General features: G+C 35.0%; 1 protein-coding gene across 3 annotated transcripts in view; it reads right to left on the reverse strand.

Annotated features, from left to right (window-relative positions):
• LOC116347631 (protein similar) overlaps positions 1-22,118 on the reverse strand; it is a 60,601-nt gene that overhangs the window by 12,388 nt on the left and 26,095 nt on the right. The window lies entirely within an intron of this gene.

The following is a 22,118-nucleotide window of genomic DNA, read 5'->3' on the forward strand; positions in this document are numbered from 1 at the left end:
TGTTGTGTGTGCGCGTATTTTGGCTCTCATTCGCACATCGAGATATTTAATGTGAACATATCAACGGCCATCGGAATTTCAGCTCTATTAAGAAATTTCGAGAAGAATTTCGTATTTAAGTCGAACGGAAAATTCTCAGGATGTAAAAAACTCCATATATTCGTAAGTAAATCGTATATTGACCCATCATTTGGTCACATTTAATTTATTATTTTTATGATGCTATTTTGTTTAATCATGTTTTTATTTTTGTTCTCTCATTGCTATTTACAATACCCGTTGTGCCGAGAATGCAAACATACACATTCGCTGCTCGGCTATGAACAAAATGTGGCAAATTAGAGCAAATGAAAATTGATTCAACGATCTTTCGTGCGCTATGAGAACGAAAAAATAATCGCGGAGAAAGAGCGAACGAAAAAAACAACAACAACCAACAAACAAAATAATTGCAAAGTATGCGAATTGTGTTACAGTTTTTTAGGCCTGAGGTTGACGTGTGAACAGCAGGCAATAGCAAAACAGAGCAGAAAAAAACAACACACGGTGTTTATTCAATTAAGATAAATTTCGGTCAATTGTTGATTGGCGCGCCTCATTGTTCAAGGAATCAATATATACACGATGTGTAGACTATTATTTGCGAGGCGCACGTCATTTGCAGGCATTGCCGTACGTGCGTTACTCTTTTTAGTCTTTCTCTCTCTGTCTCTCCCTCACGCTCTTTTGTGCCTCTGTTACGACGTGGTGCAAATCTCACAATAAATGTACCTAATTCATGCACATTGATCTATAAAATATATTCCACACACAACTGGTTTCATTTATTTCATGGCTATTGATCAATCACACAAGCATAGGGTGCAATTGTACGCTATGATTATTGTTTGCGATATATAAAAAGGTGCCGTAAAATGTTTGCGATAAAAGTGTTTGCCAGAATATTGAGTAAACTTAAGCGCATTTGTGAATATTTTAGCCATTTAAAGACTTTGAACTCAATGTCAATTGACTTTTCGATAAAAAGAAAACAGCTCAAACGACAATAATAATGATAATTTCATGATCATTTTTTTTAATGTATCTCTCTTATTCGGTCGTTATATGTGTATCGATGTCGGAATATCACACAAGCTAATTGATTGCAATGTAAAAATTAAAATGTATGTAAACAAATGTAAGCAGTCGCAAGGTCTTGTAAAAATTCTGTGTAAAACCGAGTCTATCAATTTGGAAAAGATAAATTTTGCGCTTCATTGCATTGACGTAGTTGTTAGATGGGTTGCATTGACGTATTTGATACATCAGCTGCCCAACACTTTGGTTGCTGTTGCTATAATGATCATAACTCTTCGATCAGTGTTCGATTCAAACCAAAATGAATGTGTCTTATCACACACAAATCAATTGAAACAAATCACATATTGCTTCATAGGTTATTTGAATCGCAAAATATACTTCCTGCTTGAGTGTGAATCAACAGTCGGTTGTTTGTTTTTATTTATTGTTATGTACATGCGAGCGAGAGATAGAAGAAGAAAAAAAGCGAATCGCTCAGGCGATGTATTGATTCCCAAGGGTGTCAAGTTATGTAAGGGACATGCACTTTACATATTCTGGGATCTTTCCATCAAATGTGTACGCTTTTGTTGCTGATCAAGCCAATAAATAAATATAAAAAATACGGTACAGACATATTCATTTAATTTCACAAAATCGTTTTCCTCATTCTCAATCGTAAACAATATTCAATAAATTTTGTTGATCGCCGTTGATATTGTTGTTGTCGAGTGAGAGCGTACGTTTTTTCTTCATTTGATTGATTGTCTAATATCGTTTGCTATCGTTCCGGTGATGATAACACATGCCGAGTACGGGCATATAGCAATGGCAAGAGATAATAATAAATTATTTATATGCGAGCACGTAAATACACACGAGCAACGCACGAGATAGAGAGTCAAATTAAACTGACTGCGAATGCGATTTAAATGTACATGAATATGTACTTCTTACGACATCAACAGTGTGTATGTGTGTGTGTGATCTGATAGTGTGGCACCAAATAGGTGTGATATATGTGCAATATGCTTATTACGAATATTTAGCCGCTCTTATACACGCAAGAGAAAAAGACTTCTTCGTATCTGCTCATATTTTTTGTTCAGTTCTTTTTTTTGTCGCTCCTTGGTTCAATTTGGTAGGGTATTCATTTTTAGACGATTTTAAGTTGAGTTTGGATTGAGTACGAAAATGAAACGAAATATGGCGTCAAAAAATGCCAACATCAACTATACACACACGGGCTGTTACAAATGCATGATAAACGGATAAAAACTGAGACAACGAAGACGACGACGACGAAAAACGCGATTCGTGGTGTGCAATCTAAAGGCCATATGAGATGTGTGCAATATTCGCATCCACCGGGTAAAACGAACGCAATAGATGCACATCAAACGATTTGCGTTGCGTGGTTGCTGCCTTTTTTTTCTGTTCGCTTCATTTTCTTTCGCTCCTCGTCGTCTTCAGAGAGTCCGATGTACGGCTGGCTGTCTCGCAGTAATAACGTTTATTTATGTCGATCGAACGTGTTTGTGTTCATCATTCGATTCAGATTGCGTAGCATTTCGTTTCGTCTATTTCCATTACTCTTTTGTAAAGTGCTATTTTTCGTTCTCGCTCTATCTACTTTTTTGTCGTCTTTTCATTCTAGTCTTGGCTTTTATTGTCAACTACAAACGATTATTTCAATTCGCCGTTTCGACTATAGACGATAAAAAATGGTTTTGATGCCACACTTAGCCCAATCGGAACGATATTTTTGTGAGAGCATAACAGCGAAAAATTCCAGAACAAATCCAGACACTGTGATACGCACCATAAATTCGATGATTTGTACAATCGCTCGTATATTTTATAGAAATTTTCATCTTGCTAAACGTTCCTTTTTTACACTCGCTCCCCCTTCCCCTCTTTCCCCGTTTAGTATCAGCGTTTTTGCCTTCAATTTAAACCAAATATAATAGGACAGACTGTACGGACATTTCAAGAACAGATTACAGCATTTGCACGTTTTGTTCTATATCGTATTTTGAGTTTTTAATTGGAAAATGTCGCTCTTTTCAACTGGAACAGACGTCGGGAAAATCGTCAATTGTAGAAACATTTCAAAAGAGACAACAATAACGAATCTCTGCTCAAAGTATAGAACGATAGAAGAATGTGTGAGAGACGGGCGCTCAGTCGCGCGCGCTCCTACACTCTTACGGCACAGCAGCAGCATCTCAATTTAATAATTTACACACAATTATATAATGTCGTTGCACATTCACCGAATTATAAAAAGAACATCTATTTCACAAACACACACACCGCAGCAGCACAGATATGAAAACGACAATGGATTATTTTCGCAAGTTTTTTTTTCTATCTGTTTTTTATTTGTTCATTTCATTCATTCGGTATATAATGTGGCTTGTGTTGTTGCATATGTGTGTTGATTTTTCATATTTCGTTCCGTTGGCTGGTGCGGAATTGAGCATGTTGTACGACGAAAAATGTATCGAATTTACCGCTGAGAATAAATGTAAGGAGCTCTCCCAAAAGGCACCAGCCAAGATATATGAAAGAGTTTCTCATATCACAATTTGCACGACACGACAGTGCAATCAGAATACGTATAATGTAATAATTTTTTTTTCACATTCTATCTTCTTTGCTTTGTGATTCGATAACAATTCTTGGTGTGGCTCATTCACATTTCGGATGTCTCTTTCTGAACCATGAAAATTGTGAAAAATCAACGAACCAAACATTGGATCACACACGCACACATGAAGTTGGCCATTTTTTTTGTTTGTTTCTTGTTTTCTTTTTTATCAATGAAAAAGATCAAATACGGAATCATTTTTATTCATCCTGTTTGCTTTTTATATTCGAATTGGCTATTTTTCTGTTTTGACTTTTTGGTTTTTCCATTCAATATTGGTTGGGTTTGAACGTGGAACAAAAAATATAATCGACCATTTTCTGATGCGATCATGTTTACACAAACACACAAATATCTATCTATAAACACACACTTCTTCGTATTCTTCGGTTTGGAGTTGTATCTTTTTTGCAGTTGATGCTCGTTTTCGGCGTTTCAATAAAAATCGATTTTATTCGTAACGTTGCAATATGATTTCTTTTTTTTTTGTTCTCTTCTTATTTTTATGTCTTCAGACTATGCACGTTTTAACAGTAACGCTTTTATTTTCCTGTGTATAGTTTTAACTTCGTTTTTTTTTTCTTGGATTGCGACGTACGAGAAAATAATAATTCCTTTTCTTCACTTCTCGTTTCACTAATTACTACAGCTTCGTTTTGCTTCTCATATAACAGAACTATCGAACGGTTGAGCGGCACAATTGAGACTGAATTGAAACCGTCTATTTTAATATTGTATGTTTGTGTATTGTTTCACACTTTTTTTTTGCTGTTCAGAGTGGTGATTTTCGAGATCGGTGTGTGTTTCGGGTCGGGCAACACATTCAATGTGTCTCGCTGTGTGTGTGTGCATATGCCGGTAGAGAGAGTGAAATGGCGAGTGTCATGCGAAACGAAATGAAAATATTTCGTTAGTTGTAGATTTTTTGTCGTCGCCGTCGCTGTCGTTGTCGTCTCTATTCGTTGTGTCGACTGTGCTGTCGAAACACATTAAAATGTTGTGGTGCGTACATGAATGTAACAGAGATAAGTAGAGAGACAGACACAAATGAATCAATAAATACAAATCACATTGGCCAAAGCGGCTCACCCGAATGCGTGATATCTATTACAAGACCACCACACACTAACTCTCAATCACACTCAGTGTGTTGTTTGCAAAGACGATCAAATGGCGTACGCTTACTACTTCGTTTGTATTCATTCGAAGTAAATAGATAGACGAAAGAAGAAGAGAAAAAAAAAACAACAACACACCGAACGCAGTAGATTGACACTCTGTTTCTGTTTACAGTGTTTATATCCATTTCGTCCGTGCACTCATACTCATGCTCGATTTTTAACGAATAGCGAGAAAACTGCAACCAATTCAACCAAAACTAATAATGGCTCAAAGCAAACGATAATTTTCTGTACATTGTTGCCTTGGCTGTTCCATTAATATACGATAATTTTTCGAAATTGACACTGTATGTGACATGATTGCATCGAACGAACGATACAGCGACATACACCATAGTCATCGTTATACACCGAATTAGCTCATGTTAGCGACAATTTTAGCATTTGAGAATGAATGAAAAGTCAACAGTAGAGAAAGACTCTCGGTTCGGTTTGAGGGATTAATTGTTGTTGTTGTTGTTGTTGGTGGGATTTTGTGTGTGGTAACATTTTATGTCATTTTGTCGTTAAGTAAATCGGTAGATAATGTAATCTGCTGGTTTATTCGTTTTGTTCATATTTTCAGTTCAATCGTTTCGAAGCAGTTTTTATCACTATCGCACTCTTATGCGATTGAGTAAATGCGATTGAGCAAATGAACGAAACAAGACAGAATCGACCAACCGCCTCAATTAAATTCGACTTCAATGTTTTTCTCTCTTTCTCATTCTCTCGGTAAATCATGCCTTTCGCTTTTTTTTCAGTTAAATCAAGATTTGGCTGCACATTTCTTGTCAATCCATTTAGATTTCTTTAGCCATGAAATCGTCTCATTTTCTAACTTGCTACTGCTGTTGCTACTGCTGTTTGATTAGAATTGATACGAACATTGCATTGACAGACGCAGTTAAATTCGTCGCGAGCATAATTCGAGTATTTCAAACTCAGGAAAAGAGTGTCGTTTGTCGAATTGTTTACGTCAAAACTACAAATCGAAAACAAAGTTACTGATTCGACAGCGCAACTCATCCCAAACAACAAACATACTTTGACTTGCTTAGCAGCTGAATGAGTATGAGTGATGACGGTGCGAAATGTTTTCTCACTCTCTTACTCCTCTTCATACGTTCGGTTTCGCATTGCAAGGAAGAAAAACAACAACATGAAACATCGGTCAGCAGCTGATAACACGAAGAAGATTGCTTAACAAAATTTATCAATTGACTTTTTTTTTTCTTCGATGATGTAGAGCTCGTTCAAAATGCCGAAGGCATAACATAAAAAATATCGACATAATCACGTCAATGATTCTACAATATGCGTAAATTGAAATTAATGAACCCAAATTGAAATTTAATATGAATTTATCGGAGCCCATTCTTTGTGTGCGTGTTTTCTCCACAAACAGTTTACGAATTGCAAAAAAAAAATATGTGTGATGGATCGGTATATCACATTATTATGGCAGATGTATTGAATTGGATCTGGTTGGTCTAAGACGAATGGAAAAACACATGCTCATTTCATATAGATATCCAAGTGTGGTTTTTATCCATTGGAATGCTGATATAATCGGGATGATTTGTTCGAAATACTCTCTGACTCTCTCCAATTGAATCAAAAGCCGGATTATGATGTTGAATGTCATGAGTGGAATATAAAAAATTCAATTGACCATAAAAAAGCTCGAATTCCACTTCCCGAAGAAAAAAAAACTAAGTGTACCGCATGCTAATGCATGTAATCCATTTCGTTTGACGTCATCAGCAGAAAAGTTTCATTGCAATTTGTAGTATTTTCGGGCCAGTTGTAGTGCAATAAAAAAATACAACAGACTTTATGTATTGAATTTCACACTCCAAATGCGAATACCACAACGGCATATACATGTATCTATTATTTTGTTACATTTCGCCAGGCATAAAGTCAGTTTCTATATACTCTAGCTTCTAGTAACATCTAAAATATGCCCAATTTAATTAGGATATTTTGTTCATCTATGGCGCAGAGTCCGTTACAACAAAAAAAAACTTTGCGGATCTATCAAAACAAACTTGATTCATTGCGTCTATTTTCTTTGTTTTGATTTTTCAAGGACATCTTCGATATGATTTTCATTTGTCAAATATATACCATATATTTCGGATTGCTGCCAACGCAAAAAGTTTCCATTCCATAAATGTTTCCCATTTCTAATCTTATGTTTGTATCAACGTTTCGTTTATAGTGTATGGCGAAATGGATTAAATACGAAATTCCGTACACATAAAATTTGATACGAGAAAGTGTATAAAATACGGTTGTCTTTTGATAATGGTGTTCAAGGCCGAAAATGTTACGCGCCTGACGATATGGACAACTCATAAAAAATAAATAAATAAATCGCCATCCAAAATAGATAGATTACAATTTCGTGAAGTGCGTCGCAACGAAGAGAAAAAAAGCCAAACAAATCAACGCCCGAAGTGCGTGATAGTCGTAATTAACTTTTGTGCAAAACATATACGTACGAATGAGACAATAAACTGCCATCACAATTCATAACCAGTTGACCAACACTTTCTATCTACCATTTAACTTTATTATTACCAGCAGCCACTCATTGAGTAGCTGCTGCGTCTATTGGGCACGTTCGTTTGCCATACACTAATGGATACATTGCACGTATTTTCGTTTTACATAAAAACCGACCCCCGAAAATGTTGGCCACGATTTATAGGCACTATAAGCTCCATAGTTTGAATACCGTTTCGAGGCGTGCCCATTTTAAACAACATTGTTCTCAGTACTTTTTTTTGGCTTTGTCGAGAAAAACAAAGTGAATTCACTCTATTTCGTACAGATTTGGAATGGCAACCGTATAGAGCAGAGCACAGAATGGAATGCTGTGAGTGTAGAAAAGCATTGAGCGATCTCATCAACGAAGTCATCAATCAAAAGTGTGTGGTGGCAAAGGCTAAACGAATGTTTGCCAGCTAAAAGGTTACAAATATTAAAACTTCGTATTAAATTGTGCATTGTCCAAATCGTGGGTAAACAGAGAGTGGGAAAAATGACTTGTTGGATTTTTTTTCCTTTTCCCGCCCCACTCTATGTACACACCAACGGATTGCAATAGGCGAACGAAAAGAATTCATAAAATATGTAATATTTTAAGTCGATTGGGAGTTGTGTGCATCAAGCAAGTGAAAAAAAAGAGCTGAATTAAAAAAAAAAATAGGCGCGTTGAGTGAATAATGGAAAATTCTTGACAGAACGAACGAAAAGTGCTCTGTCAGATGTATAATAATGCAACATTGTATTGAGGACAGGAAAAAAAGAGCACCAACCGAATAGCAACAGCGTACATTATTGGATAAACTAGAGACTTTTTAACTAAATAAAAAAATAAACGAAGATAGAGTACCGATTTTGTGTGTCGTTTTATGTTCATGACGGTCTTTGTTCTTTTGACGTGTATTTTGGCATATTTCTATAGATATATACAAAATTGTTTAGTGTGCGAGGTTGGTTTCTTTTTGTTTCTCTCTTTTTGTGGGGAATGTGCTTGAATTAAATTCAATTTGTATGTAGGTTGGCATTTGATTCGAATCAAAAATGCGAGAGCACATGACTTTAACCCAGCTCAATGAGTTCGTATGGATGAAATTCGAATATGAAATGTCATGCGAGGAAAAAACAAAAAAAAAACAGAAAAACAAATATGCAAATTACTTGTGTGTGTTTGACATAATACTTGCTATTCTGATTCGAATTATAATGGCAATCAGAAGGTTCAGTGTGTGTAGTCTGCGACAGAGAGACTATGGTTTTCAGCACAAACGAGCTTCACATTAGTGGGATCATTTCAATAGCATTCGCATTCAGTCGACTGTTCACTGAAACGATTCACTCGAAACGCTGTGCGCGAGTGTGTTTCTTTTTTTTATCTCTTTTTTTAAATGGACCAATTCAAATATGCAACAGATTATGATATTTTTGAATGAGTGCTCACGTCATAGCAAAACTGTAATGATCATAAACACAAATAAGCCAATTATCTATTTTATCACTTTGGCATACAATATCTCCACTTCAGTTTGATACACTTATCTCTAAGCCAGCAATTAAATGCAAATCGCTTTAAAATGATAGACTATTTACGAATTGAATTGGTTAGACAATCAATGCAAATTGTATACACTTCTATGTAGAGGTAGCGCATGGAATTTGTTTAACTATCCAAAAGTGGCGTTTGAAATGTGCAATTATGGCATAAATCTGATAATTTGATGGCGGTCAATTTCATCGATTGTGTTCTATGTACTTTATTTATCAGTTGGTTTTGGTTCACATTGCTCGTAAATATAAGTATAGCTCACCCATATATACCGACCCATATATATATATATTAAGTGTGCTTGAATTAGTTAATTTTAGCAAAGCAACAACTCATTTTCTCTCTCGCTCTCTTTCGCTTTCTCCTTCTCATTCTCTATATCGAATGTGGTGCGGGATGGGTAATTTTTGCAATGCTCAGGAGAAATCACATCGATACTGTGGAAATGTTTCACCACTAATAGGCACTAAATAATCGCAATATAACCATAAATTCGAAACTAATGTGTCCAGAGTGTAAAGTGTTGGATTGCAAAACCATTGACAACATGTTCCTTGTTATTTCGCACTGCCGTCGTAATCATCGTCATCGTCGTGTCGGTTGTAACGTTTTTCAAAATTGATCTCAATGAATGCGATTTATGACGAATTTTATTACATTTTTAGGGTTTCAGAGCTTGTGCTGCGCTATATTTTCGATAATTTGACCATTCACATAAGCGATATGGTCGTTGTAAGCCGTAAAAAGAATGAAGAGTCAATTGACTGAGCGTTTTGATACTAGAATCTTTGATAGAATGAAAAATAGCCGAATTGGTGCTTTGTCTTTATTGAATGAAAATGAAGGATTGTTTTTCTTCGCACATGCTTGCAAAATCGATAATTTTTCACAGCACTGAATTATGCAAACGGCGTTTGTGCGTCTTTTTTCATCATAAAATGCGCTTCATTTTATATTTGGATCGACGATATGGATAGCAGACGTCTAGCTCACTTAAATATTTCAATTTATGAACATGAAACACCATTCCCATATTTGTGCCGTGCGCTTAGTATGTTTATATTTATTCGCTTATCAAAGTGAAATGTTGCTAGAAATATTTTTTTTTGTGCCGATCCTTCTTTGTTGTCCCCTCAACGCTTTATCGCAAACAGATAACGTCGAGTTGTCGTCGGTTTTGATGCATGCGTTTTTTTCACGTTTGCCAATACTTTCATCGCACGATACTGATACCAGCACGCAATGACCGTCTTAACTAACAGCCAAGCAAAAGACCTACACATACTCTCCTTCATGCCACTTTTTGATTGTTGAAGTATCACTTTCCGCGTGTTAGCCCATACTTTAAATCGTACATTTGATTTTTTTTTTTTCGTTGTTGTTTCTCGCATTCGTTTATCACACTTGCCAAAAAATTTCAGTGATCTCATTTAAAACTAGATTAGAACTCATCATCTATGTGTGAATGAAATAGATGTTGTTTTACACGTGACCAACGAAAACAATTATTAAATCACACTCGTACACAATAATCGTTGCCAAATGTCATAACATCAGACCACAATTCATGTATAACGAACAACAAAACAAATATGACAATAAATAAACTATTAATGACCGAAATATTATATACTATAATATATATATAAATATTGTTTATTTTACGGGTTTGATGATTATTGTAGATGACAGTCATTTAATGAACGACTTGATAAGATTATTTACGTTTATTATAAAGGTGGATTTTTAAACAAATTTCAAGGCATTCAAATATTTTGATGAATTATCACAATTGAAATGCAAATGAACAACGGTGCTTTTCCATTGAACATTTACGTTTTACACATTTGTAGGGTTCACAGATGCATCAACTGTCAAAATACAAGCAATTCGTTATGACAAATTATTATTAATATAGCAAATGGAATTGATTTTAGCAGCCGCACACGTATTGTATTGTTTCACATGGATTCAAGGAGATGTGAGTGGTATTGACACAATGTGAAGGCCGATTATCCATAATTTGGTATGGGGTTTTTCCCATCTGGAAGCAATTTTCCCGAAATTCAAATGTGTTTTTAGACTATTTTTTTCCCTAGAATGGCACAACCATTTTTTTATCCTTGCAATTGGCTCCAATCAAAGTTTGATGGAAAGTTTCAAGCCATCTATATATTTATCGGGAATATTTGTCAGCAAATGGTAAATTCTTGTTTGATTCGATCCCAAGTGAATTGAACGCTGCGAAGCATAGTCAACAAAACGAAATGAATATAAAAATAATAGTATGGTGCATTGTTTTTGTCATCATCGAAAGTTCAAGCCATCATTTTTGTTTCTAATCGACTCGATATTGGTAAAAAAAATATTGGTTGGCTGTGCTGAACACACGTAAAATGACAAATGTATTGATTGATTCGATGGTCCATTGAGTTTTTCCATCGGACGACCATTATAAAAGCGTGCACTATACATTCATGTCAATCCTAATTTCATATCCGATGGGAAATTTACCACTTTTAGTGCTGTAGACAGTGAAAAACCGACTCACATCGATCTCTCACACAATTCCTTTTTTTGCATTCCGTGAGATTGTCATTTTCAAATGGTATCAAGTTGCTCGTAATTTCAATTTAATGGAAATGCTTGCAGTTAAAAATCAATACTTCTGTCTTTCGAAAAGGAATGTTCGCCTCTTTTTCACTTCGAGACAAAAATACGTGAGTCGATGATATTGAAAAAGAAAGAAAAAACTATTTTTCATCGATTTTTTTCTGATGCGTTGACTGTTCTGTGAGTTGTTCAAGGCAACGGACATTTTTGTTTATTATAATAATGTCGACCCGTCGATGATAATCGAAATAAAAATGGTATTGATAGTTTGTATTGCAATGCACGTTTTGTTTTAATTTCAAACAAAAAATATATAGCTGCGATAGCTGGTTGTACACTAATTTCAGCCTATAGTGACGCACGCGATAATTTGAAAAAGTGCCGAACCAACAGAAAATATAAATTAGTTCGCTTTCATTCGATTTGTATAATCACAAGACATAACACATTTGTCAATATATGATTGACAACGTACACTGTATGTTCTCATTCATTTTAAAATCCAAATCAACTGAACTCACTTAATATTCGAAAATTATAAGATTGTAATGTGTGTGTGTATGCATTGAGTGCATGACAGCCATGGCGTTATCATTTCCAAACGCACGCAATGTGACGCACAAGATTGCGACGATTGTGTCAATTTGAATGAGAAAGAATGACAGAGAGAAATTGTAAGACCAATTTATAACCTTGGAAAATATATGAGGCTTTTAGTTAGAGCGTTCGCATTTTGGTTCGATGGTATTTGATTAACGTGAACGTGATGTGTAATTATTTTCCGTTTTTCGACTTTCACATCATCGAACAAAATGGATTCCCAAGAACCGGAATATGAAAACACCACCGGTCTCGAAGAGTGAGAAATAAATTGTTCTAGGGTGAAAAATTGAATATTCGAACGCACATTTTCGCTCCATCACTGGTTTTTTTTCTGTCTTCTACTCTTACTGGTACCGCCAACAATATTAGTGCAAACATTGTTTTACAATGTGTAAATTTGCACACAAAACATACCAAACAAAATGACTGTAAAAGTAGTTAGTTTAAACGACCCATAAAATGGAATTAATTAAGTTTTTTTTTCATTCCATTGTTTAGCGGAAACAGTAAGAGCCATAAAAAACAAATTGCAAATCAATAAAAGAGAAAATTCAATGGCATTTTTTTATATTCATGCCATTTCATTGCCAAACAATAATCAGGTTGTAACAATGAATAACCGTTTTATGATTTTTTATTTTCTTTTTTTTGCCTCGGAACTATTGGCAGTCTTTTGGGATTTGTAGGCACGATTCAACCTAGACACTACTAGCATTCATTTTGTATGACAAACGGTTCGCCTTTCGCTGAAGACGGCGATGCATGAAAGTTGGTACAACAATTCACATCAGTCGTAAGCGATTCAGAGAGTGACTTCTACGATATGCGCATATCAAATATCAACATGATACTATTTTTAGATCTTATGATAAATGGCGTTAACATACTGCATGCAAATCGACCTAATTGAATATGTTGGTTTTAAATGATAACCATAAAAAATTCGATTGAATTCCATAAAATTTTATTCCGAAATTTTAACTCACACTGATGGAGTTTTTAACGAACCAAGGGGAATACACTGATAATAGACGTATATACTTTTATTGACAAGAGACAATATCGTATAAAAAGGAACCTTGATTGGGTCGATTGAAAACATTTCAATAAAACGCTTAAATGACAGAAAAAGGCCCGGAATGATCAAATGAAGCTGTTTGTTTGGTGCAAAGCATTTCAATCTCTAGTAGGATGAGAATATTCGTTTTTAAATCAATTTGCTGCTACTCAACCTCAAGGTTTAACTATTCAAATAAAATAAGATATTTGATTGTCAAATGTGATTTTCCTCCCGGAAACAAGCGAATTCGTTTTAAACGATCTCAAATTGCAAATGGCATGTATTGCATGAATTTTGATTGTCATCTCAAATTTGTAATAGGTATTGTTTGTATCAAATAATTTGAATATAATTTCTTCCAACAAGTTTTCTTGCAATGAAAAGAAGAAACACAAGCCTTAAAACATTTAAGTACATAAAAGACTTTCACAACAGAGGAAAAACTTTTGCCTCGAAATTGAAAATTTTCCAACAGACAATGAAGAAGTTGGCGGGAAAAAATCAATTTAAAACTAGCTGCAACGCTATTAGTTGAAAAGTGCCTTCGTCACTTTCAAAGTATTTTTTCCCTAAATGAAGTGTAATATAGACCGGCCCATCTTCATTGCTTTCTCACTCGCTTTCTCTGTTGCTCTTTTGTAAAAGTCCATATGGCAAAAAAGTTTTTAAAAGAAATAAACATTGCAGCGACGGTTTAAAAATTAAATAAAACGCTCATCAAATACACGACAAGAAGACATATTGTTTGCATAGACGAACAATTGTTCCTTCATTCACATTGTCGCTGTTTTTTTTCCTGTTCGCTCTCGCAATAACTCTACGCTTTGCCCCATTATTATTACTATTGTTGTAGCTGCTCTATTCTCATTCACAATTGGCGCGGAATTTTTTTTTTCTCATTCTGTTTTACTTGCTGTCGTTCACTTTTGGTTTGTTTCATGGCATTGTGTGTGTGCATATGTAAGTTCACTGCACCTGAAATTAAGTTGCCGACATTAGAATTGTTTTCGTCGTGATCATTTCAAACGAAAAAAAATATGCGCTCGCGCGAACACGAGACGAAAGAAGTTTTCATTTAAAAATTTTCATTAAACCAAAAAAAAGAGGAACGTGAAAAAGAAATGACGATGTCGACGAAAACTGCGAAAAAAACAACAACATCGACGTAAGAATTGAAGTTTTATGCTTGTTCTTTTGCATTGCTCACTTTTTTATTCCATCCACTCACAAAGTCAGAAATTCTTTGGCAAGCCAATGCCAAATATAAAATGAAAAGTGTATGAATGAAGTGAACGGCAACAAAAAAAAAAGACGGAACTTTTCTGTTTGATATAGTTGTAGGTAGTGTGTGCAAAGATGAAAGAGCCAAAAACTCGAAATGGTTGAGATTTTCCCGTCACAAAAGGAAAGCGCATACATAATTCGAAAAAATGATGATTTCTGAACGAAATGACGACAAAACCGTTTCGATGAAGATACATCGTACAAACATTCGTGCGATTACGAACACTAGAATGAGGTAGAGCATGTCGAATATGCTTTTCAGCTTAGCACACTTGATGCCATCGTCATTGTCGTCTCTTTTTCCGTCTCTATATTCGGGCTCAATTTTAATCCAATCCAACGGAAAACTTGTCATAGTCAACGACTAAGTGGATCTATACATTTCGCTCAGTCTCTTAAAAATGGATTTACAGTTTAAAAGCGAAAAGTTTAATTCACAGCAGTTTTTCATGGAATTTTTTGAAATCCATTTTTAAAAATGATATCTTTATCAATGTAAAATCTTCTTGAACGAAATAAAGATATTATTCACATCGAACGACGAATGGCACGGCTGTGATGGTAACATGAGTTTTAAGTGATTCGTACACAATACAAACTTTATCTAGTTGAGTGAATGCTGACAATTGTAGGCCAAACACGTACCAAACTATTTTTGTTTGTTTCTTAAGCTAGTTTATTACGATTGTGAGTGGGGCTCAAGCTTCGTTTCGGCAAAGGAAATTCGTTCTTGCCGTTTTCGTGCGTGCGGCTCGATATATTTCTCACTAAATTAGCTTCTTCATGCATTGTGCGGCATTGTGTATCGATTTTCCGACTTGAAGTAAACGGAATTGAATTTTCCCCGAAGCCCGGTGAATTGGGCATAAAAAAACTTCACAACGATTATAAATTTTGTTCAACAACCAAAATTGAATTTCAAAAGTCTGTGTAAAAGCTTTTTTTTATCGGATGAACTTTTTTTCCCATCGAACATCTTTTTTCAGATACATTTTTTATGGTCTAAATTCAATTTCAGCAGAGAGTGAATACTCTCATTGTTTACCGAAAGTTCGCAAGGACGAGAGAAGAATTAATAAGAAAAAATTGTGATTTAAATAGGCCAAATACAAACATCCTTGTTATTTATTACTTTTCTACATGAATAAACTTTCTTGGCTGCCACCCTGTGTGGCAACAAAAACCAGCTACAGTCGAAAAAATCAATAGCCACTGAGAAAGAGACGATGATACAGGCCGAGCTCGTTTTCAAAATATATACGACGCATTGTTATCATATATGCGTAACTCGATGACTTCCACAGTATATGTGTGTCGTTTAAGTTGAATTTACCGTAATTTTAACGGATCAAAATTTATAAGGTGTAATCAAGAAGGATTTTTATCAACAACAAAAAAAAACCAGTGAATGATTTTATTCGAAATTTCATCATAAAACTGGGAAACAAAATTCCGCTATATGTAATAATATATTCGACGATTGCCTTCCGGCAACAAGAACATTAGACGAGCCGCTTGATAAACTTCGATTGCGTTCACATGTTACGAAATGGAATTTCGACTGACAGTCATCGTTGTTTGCGTCATAAGAATTAACGGAAATTGTTTCCGAGTGGCAATTGACGAATTTCTATGATTGGATCAAACGTGATAAAATAGATGAAACGACAGGATTTTTATGTATTTTTCGTCGATTTGAAAAACCAATTCTTTTTCTTTTCGTCTCAAAACAAAACGAAATGTATTGATGGATATGTTCGTGTGCCAAAAGTAAATAGGCACCAAATTCACATTAGAAATATATAAGTAGCACATCTCACTTCGACCGTTACGAATACAGCGAAAGAAATGCCTAAATTTAATAACATGCAGAGACAAAACCAATAAACGCACAACAAAAACCGAATTGTTTTGAGGCAATCGTTTGTGTATGATGCGTGCCAAACCATAATACAAAGCATAATAAAAATAAGGTCAATGAATTTATTATATTGAAGCGAAATTCTCATAAATAAGGAAATAAAAGGTCGACTCGATACAATATTGTCTCATCTCACATCACGGATTATATTTTGTATTGAACAAACGATGTCTTTGATTTCCGTACCTATCACAATATACGAAATGACAAATACGTTCATATACATATGTTGGCAACGCCTCTACGCTTGCCTACTTTTCGGCGTTCTATTAATATCAAGCAAATGTGTTGATTTTTGTGTGTATTATATACAAAAAAAAATATCAAACGATCAATAAATTCAAACAGCTGACCTTTTAACTACATAAGACAATTTTGGGCTGTGGTTTGAGGATGTTTGTGTGGCGCTTTGATTTCTCGCTTGGCGATGTGAGAATTGAACAACATGTAAATAGATTGTAATGTATATGGCTTGTAACATAAATGAATAGCAATTTCCGCATGTTAAACACACGTAATATGACCGCGTACATTCACCCACAGTCGGACGAAATTTATTTGAATTTATTACGGATGTTTATGTACATAAAAGCGTCAAACGCTAAAATATAAGACAAGCGATACATACACCACCGAAAGAGATTCCATTCAATGATGACACTATTTCGATATTTGTAGAAAAACATGCAAAAAAGATATTTTCTCCATAACAAAACACACCAAAGATATGTATATATGTATGTGAGCGACGAGTATCGAGCTTACATAAGACGCAAAATATCGATGGTAAAATCGTTTGCCAAAATTTACATTTAGATGATTCGCAAAGAAGCGAGAATTTTCGCTGGAGTAAATGGCAGTAGTAAAAAACAGAGCGAGAGCGATAGAGAGGATAACATACATGCTACCCTCAATGAAAATTGTCGTGATGCCATACAAGAAACCGTATAAACACCCACGCATTTGCCAGCCTCAGCGTTCCGTATGCAGAGTCGTAAAAACAGAAAATCCATGAAAGTATACACACAAAAACATGTTTTTTTTTCTCGCTTTGCTCGAATACACATTCTAACGCTTGATCTATGTAATGATTTGTGCGGGTGCGAAAGAGAGCTAGAAACGAGGCATAAGCGATTAAATGAAGGCTTTCACCAAACTTATTGTTTCCTTTCACGTTACATTGCTATGTGTGCTATTTGTTATGGGAATTTTCCTATATACCAAAAGTTGTATTCAGCATTGCCTCGATTACGATCGATGCTTGAATTGGTTGCGTATTTTTCCACTCGTTCTTTTATTTTCTTTTCCATTTTATTCTGATTATATCGTGTTATGTTGTTATTGTTGTTGGTGTTGGTGTTAGTAAAAGTGGTAGCGGTTTTGCCTCTTTATCGAGTGCTTTTATGGAGTAGGCATGCTGTGCCTACGTGATACACTGTTAAAAATACACTGCGTAAGCTTTTTATGACAGGACTAACAATTCCATTTCATTTTTCACCGTGTACTTTCCCTTTTCATTGACTTTCAGCAAGTGTGTGTGTTTGTGTGGATGTATGTTTTGTGCATTCCATAATGAAAATATCATGCCAGATGACAGCGAACATAGAGACGGGCGTTTTTCTCATCGGCAATGTTTTGTTATTTAGTGTAGTGTGCCTACTTGATGTTTGTGTAGTGGAATACGCTGTTTATAGAACGGTACGCTCATGCACATAGCAGTCATGTGATTTGAGTGCGCTATTTTGCGTAGAAATAGATGCTCCATACACATATAATACTATTGACTAGTGCAAAACGAGAACATATATCAACTGCTCATAACCGATTTTCAAGAGCATTTTTAAGTCGCAAAATACATTCGATTGCAACTGCCGAATGGAGGGAATGAATGGGTTTTCATTTCCTTGCGACGTATTTAAATACGAGACGAACATCAAAAGTGTTCGTCTCAATACGCAATATCATTTTTCATGGATAATTTTATCTTTCGGCGCTTCCTTTTTCGTTGAACGAAAAAAAACGAGAAAATGGTAATAAAATATACTCTTCGAATATAAACCGAACGGAATTTCACATATATTATCTCTTCAATCCATCCAAATTTACGGTCAAGTGAAAATGGTGAAAAGAATTTCAACGAGTTAATGGTACGGAATTATGATTGAATTGGTTGGCCGTCATTTTCACCGGTCGATTCTTGTGGATGGAAAGAAGTTTGACCGCTTCAAGCTAAGAAAAGTCATGTTACTTGATGAAATTTGAAACTGAGACATTTTCTGGGTTGGCGAACAAACAAACGATACTTTTATACGATTTTTTTTTTTTTCAAAATAAAAACGAATGAAATACAATATTCTTGTAGCTTTTCCTTTGATTTTCAAAATGGAAATTTTTTTAATTTTTTTTTTTACCGAATACATGATTCGATTTTATATAAAAGAAAAATTGGTGGTAACAAAATATATGATAATGTGATTTTTTTATCGCGAAAATTTGAAATGCAACAATTTTCAAGAATTGATAGAAAGGAAACTTACTCTGACTGCGTACGCTGTCATTCACCAGAAAGTAGTTCGATTGTCGGCATGAATAATAATTTTTGTTTTCTCGCACAAAGATTCAATTCGATTGCATTTGACAGAATAAATACAACTTATCATTTCATTTTATCGTTCTGTTTTTTCTTTGCTGATTTTTTTTTATATCCCAATTGTGAATTTCTTATTTTTTTATGCGAAATAAAAATGGCTTTTCAAATCCAAAAATTGATTTAAAGAAAACAAAAAATTGCTGTGTTTCACTTTTGTAAGCTGACGGGCATGATTTTGCCTCTTCACACTGCCAAATACTAAATCGAATTACAAATCTTTAAACCGTATCGCATTCGAATGCGACGAGAGGATTTCAATAAAGTGACTTTATTTTTGTTGATTGAATCAGTGATTTTTGTTATATATATTTTTTTACTTGGCCAAATTGACAACGATACAAAATGATCCACTGTATTGGATAAAGTTTTATCGTCTTCTTGCTTTTCTCTTTATTTTTATGTGTTGTCTCTTTTATATTGATTTTGAAAATGAAGCAAAAAATTTTCGTCTAAATTGTTTTTAGATATTTTTCATCAACTAATTCACACAACAAATGAATAATATGGAACACAATGATGACGACGAAGAAAAAAAACACCAAATGCACTCGTAAAATGTCCGTTTGGGAACGGGTTTCGATATTATTTGTATTTTTTTCTTATTTATTTGTTGAGATAGGTACTGTTTGCTTTTTTTGTGTGTATTTTCTGATGGCGCGTTGAATTCGTTTTTCCAGCTCAGTTTTGGGTCTGTTCGCCAGCGTTGCCAAATACAAACTGCTGCGATCAGACAATTGCCACAACAGTTTATAAGGCAAACGCACACAGTCTAACGGCTGGACGATTCGAAATAAGCGCCGTGATGGAGTGAAAAGGATGAATACACACCGAAAAAAAAGCGTCGCGCAGTCGACACAATCCAACCAAATAGGGATCGAAGTGGAAAAGTGCATACACAAGCAGCATATCCTGCCAGCGATAATGGAATGGAATAAGTATATGCATTCACGAAAGAGAACACAAGAACAAACAAACAAAAAAAAATAATAAGACGCGACCTGAACAAGTTTTCCAACAAACAAAAGTGGAAGATGGAGAGAGTGAGAAAGATGACTTTTCGGTTGATGAAATCAAAAAGAGCTTTTTTTGTTTGTTTGTATTAGTCCAAATAGTTTTGAGTTGAGAGTACAGTGTAAATACTTTCAACTTGTACTCTTAAGCCGGAATATAAATACAAGAATTTTCAACAACAACAAAAAAAGCGAAAAACTCGTGAGAATTCTTCAAATCATCGAGTGTTGTTGTCGGAAGCGACTGAAATTAACTTAATTCATTCCTTTTCTACTTGACATGCGAACTTTTTCAACATCTATCATTTCTGCACGGTTATGTGAACTTTTTCTAATTGCGTATGAGCCTACCATTCAGCGAATCAGCTGCTTGAAAAGGCCCATACACACACAAATATGCCTAAATATTCGTGCATCCAATGGAAATGTAGTGTAAATGGACCTTTTTCATTGATTGTACACCGAACGAGAGAAGGATATACGCGTGCTATGTGTTGTGTATATAAAACGATCGAATGAATGAATGAAAGCCTCCCCAAAAACATGCAGCATTGTTGTTGTGTTCGAAAGAGAAAACTGGATGTATTTTCACTGATTCGACTCAATTCGACACCGTATTCCCCACCATCGACCGAACCATTCCGCTCCAAGCGTATGCCGGTTGTGTCGAGTACTTTCTACCAAATTTTCCATCATCGAGCATTTGATGGCAATTCTTTGCGCCATTGAAAGCAATTCACAGTGCGAGACATTTTATCATCAGTACACAGCTGCGGTTCTTATAACAAGAAATACCCACGAATTTTACGAGTTGATTTTTTTTCTGCAAATGCAGGCAGATCATTTTATGACCATTTGCAGTGACAATAACATGAATTTCTTATGCCTTTTAGCATTTTTAATGAGAAAAACACGGTTTATGCATTGAGCAGTGGGCGGCTAAACAAAATTAAAAAAACGGTATCTCTCGCTCTCGCTTGCTCTCTTCTAAACGGAATTTTATTTGAATCGCATGAAAATAAGAAATTACAGTTATTTTCAATGGTCTTGTCAACACACGGCGAACACAATTACAAAAAATATTACAGCGCCGAAAAAAAAAGTAAAAGAAAATATTCACAGCTGACTTCCTTTTCGTAATTTTCCGGTTTCACTGGCTTTATCACTTGACTGTTTTTTTACATCTCTGGTATACCATTCTGAAATCCGATTTAAAATGATGTTTACTTCATATAAAAAAGCACACAGACACATACTCAAAAAGTTAGCGGCAATTCGAGCGCATATATCTTTTGAAATATTTACATTGCAAGGAAATAATGAAAACAATTTCTCGACTCGTTTGATTGCGACAAAAAGATAGAGAGTGGCGAAAGAAAGAGAGTGCATTTTTTTCCCACGAATATTTATCGAATTAAATCACAGTAAAAGAGTGTACAACGTAGGGCATTTGAATTATTGATGGAGTGCCAAAACTTTCTCAATAAAAGATTCTTTTTTACTGATTTTATGGTTGTTAAAATGCGAATCGATGCTTAAAGTTTTCCATGCGAAGAAGAGGAAATAAAATCGCATGAATTGTCGTTATTATCGCATTCGTTTTTGATTTGGATGCAGACTTAGATGGTTTTTCACTCTTTTCGTTTTTCGTCGATTCAAAACCACTATAATTTACAGTTCGAACTGACCACACACAACATTCCATACAATGTGTTTTGTCGACGCAATGATTTTTCCCTGAGTGAGCGTAAGTGTGTATAATCTGAAACGAGTGCGTGCTGTTTGAGCACCATACTGTTTACTTTATATACTAAGTGTAAACATGCTCATAATCCCAAAACAAACGATTCGCGTATAGTACACACAACATTGACACAGCCACATCGGTAAACAAATTTAAGTATCCATTCATAAAATTTGCAGTTGCTCATTTGATTATGTATGTGTGCGTGTGCGACAAGTTTTTTACTTTTTCAAGTGAAATTTTGCTATTGATTTTATGGAAC

The sequence above is a fragment of the Contarinia nasturtii genome, unplaced genomic scaffold (genome assembly GCF_009176525.2).
Source record: "Contarinia nasturtii isolate CC-2019 unplaced genomic scaffold, AAFC_CNas_1.1 Cnas_scaffold_1964, whole genome shotgun sequence".
Lineage (NCBI taxonomy): Eukaryota > Metazoa > Arthropoda > Insecta > Diptera > Cecidomyiidae > Contarinia > Contarinia nasturtii.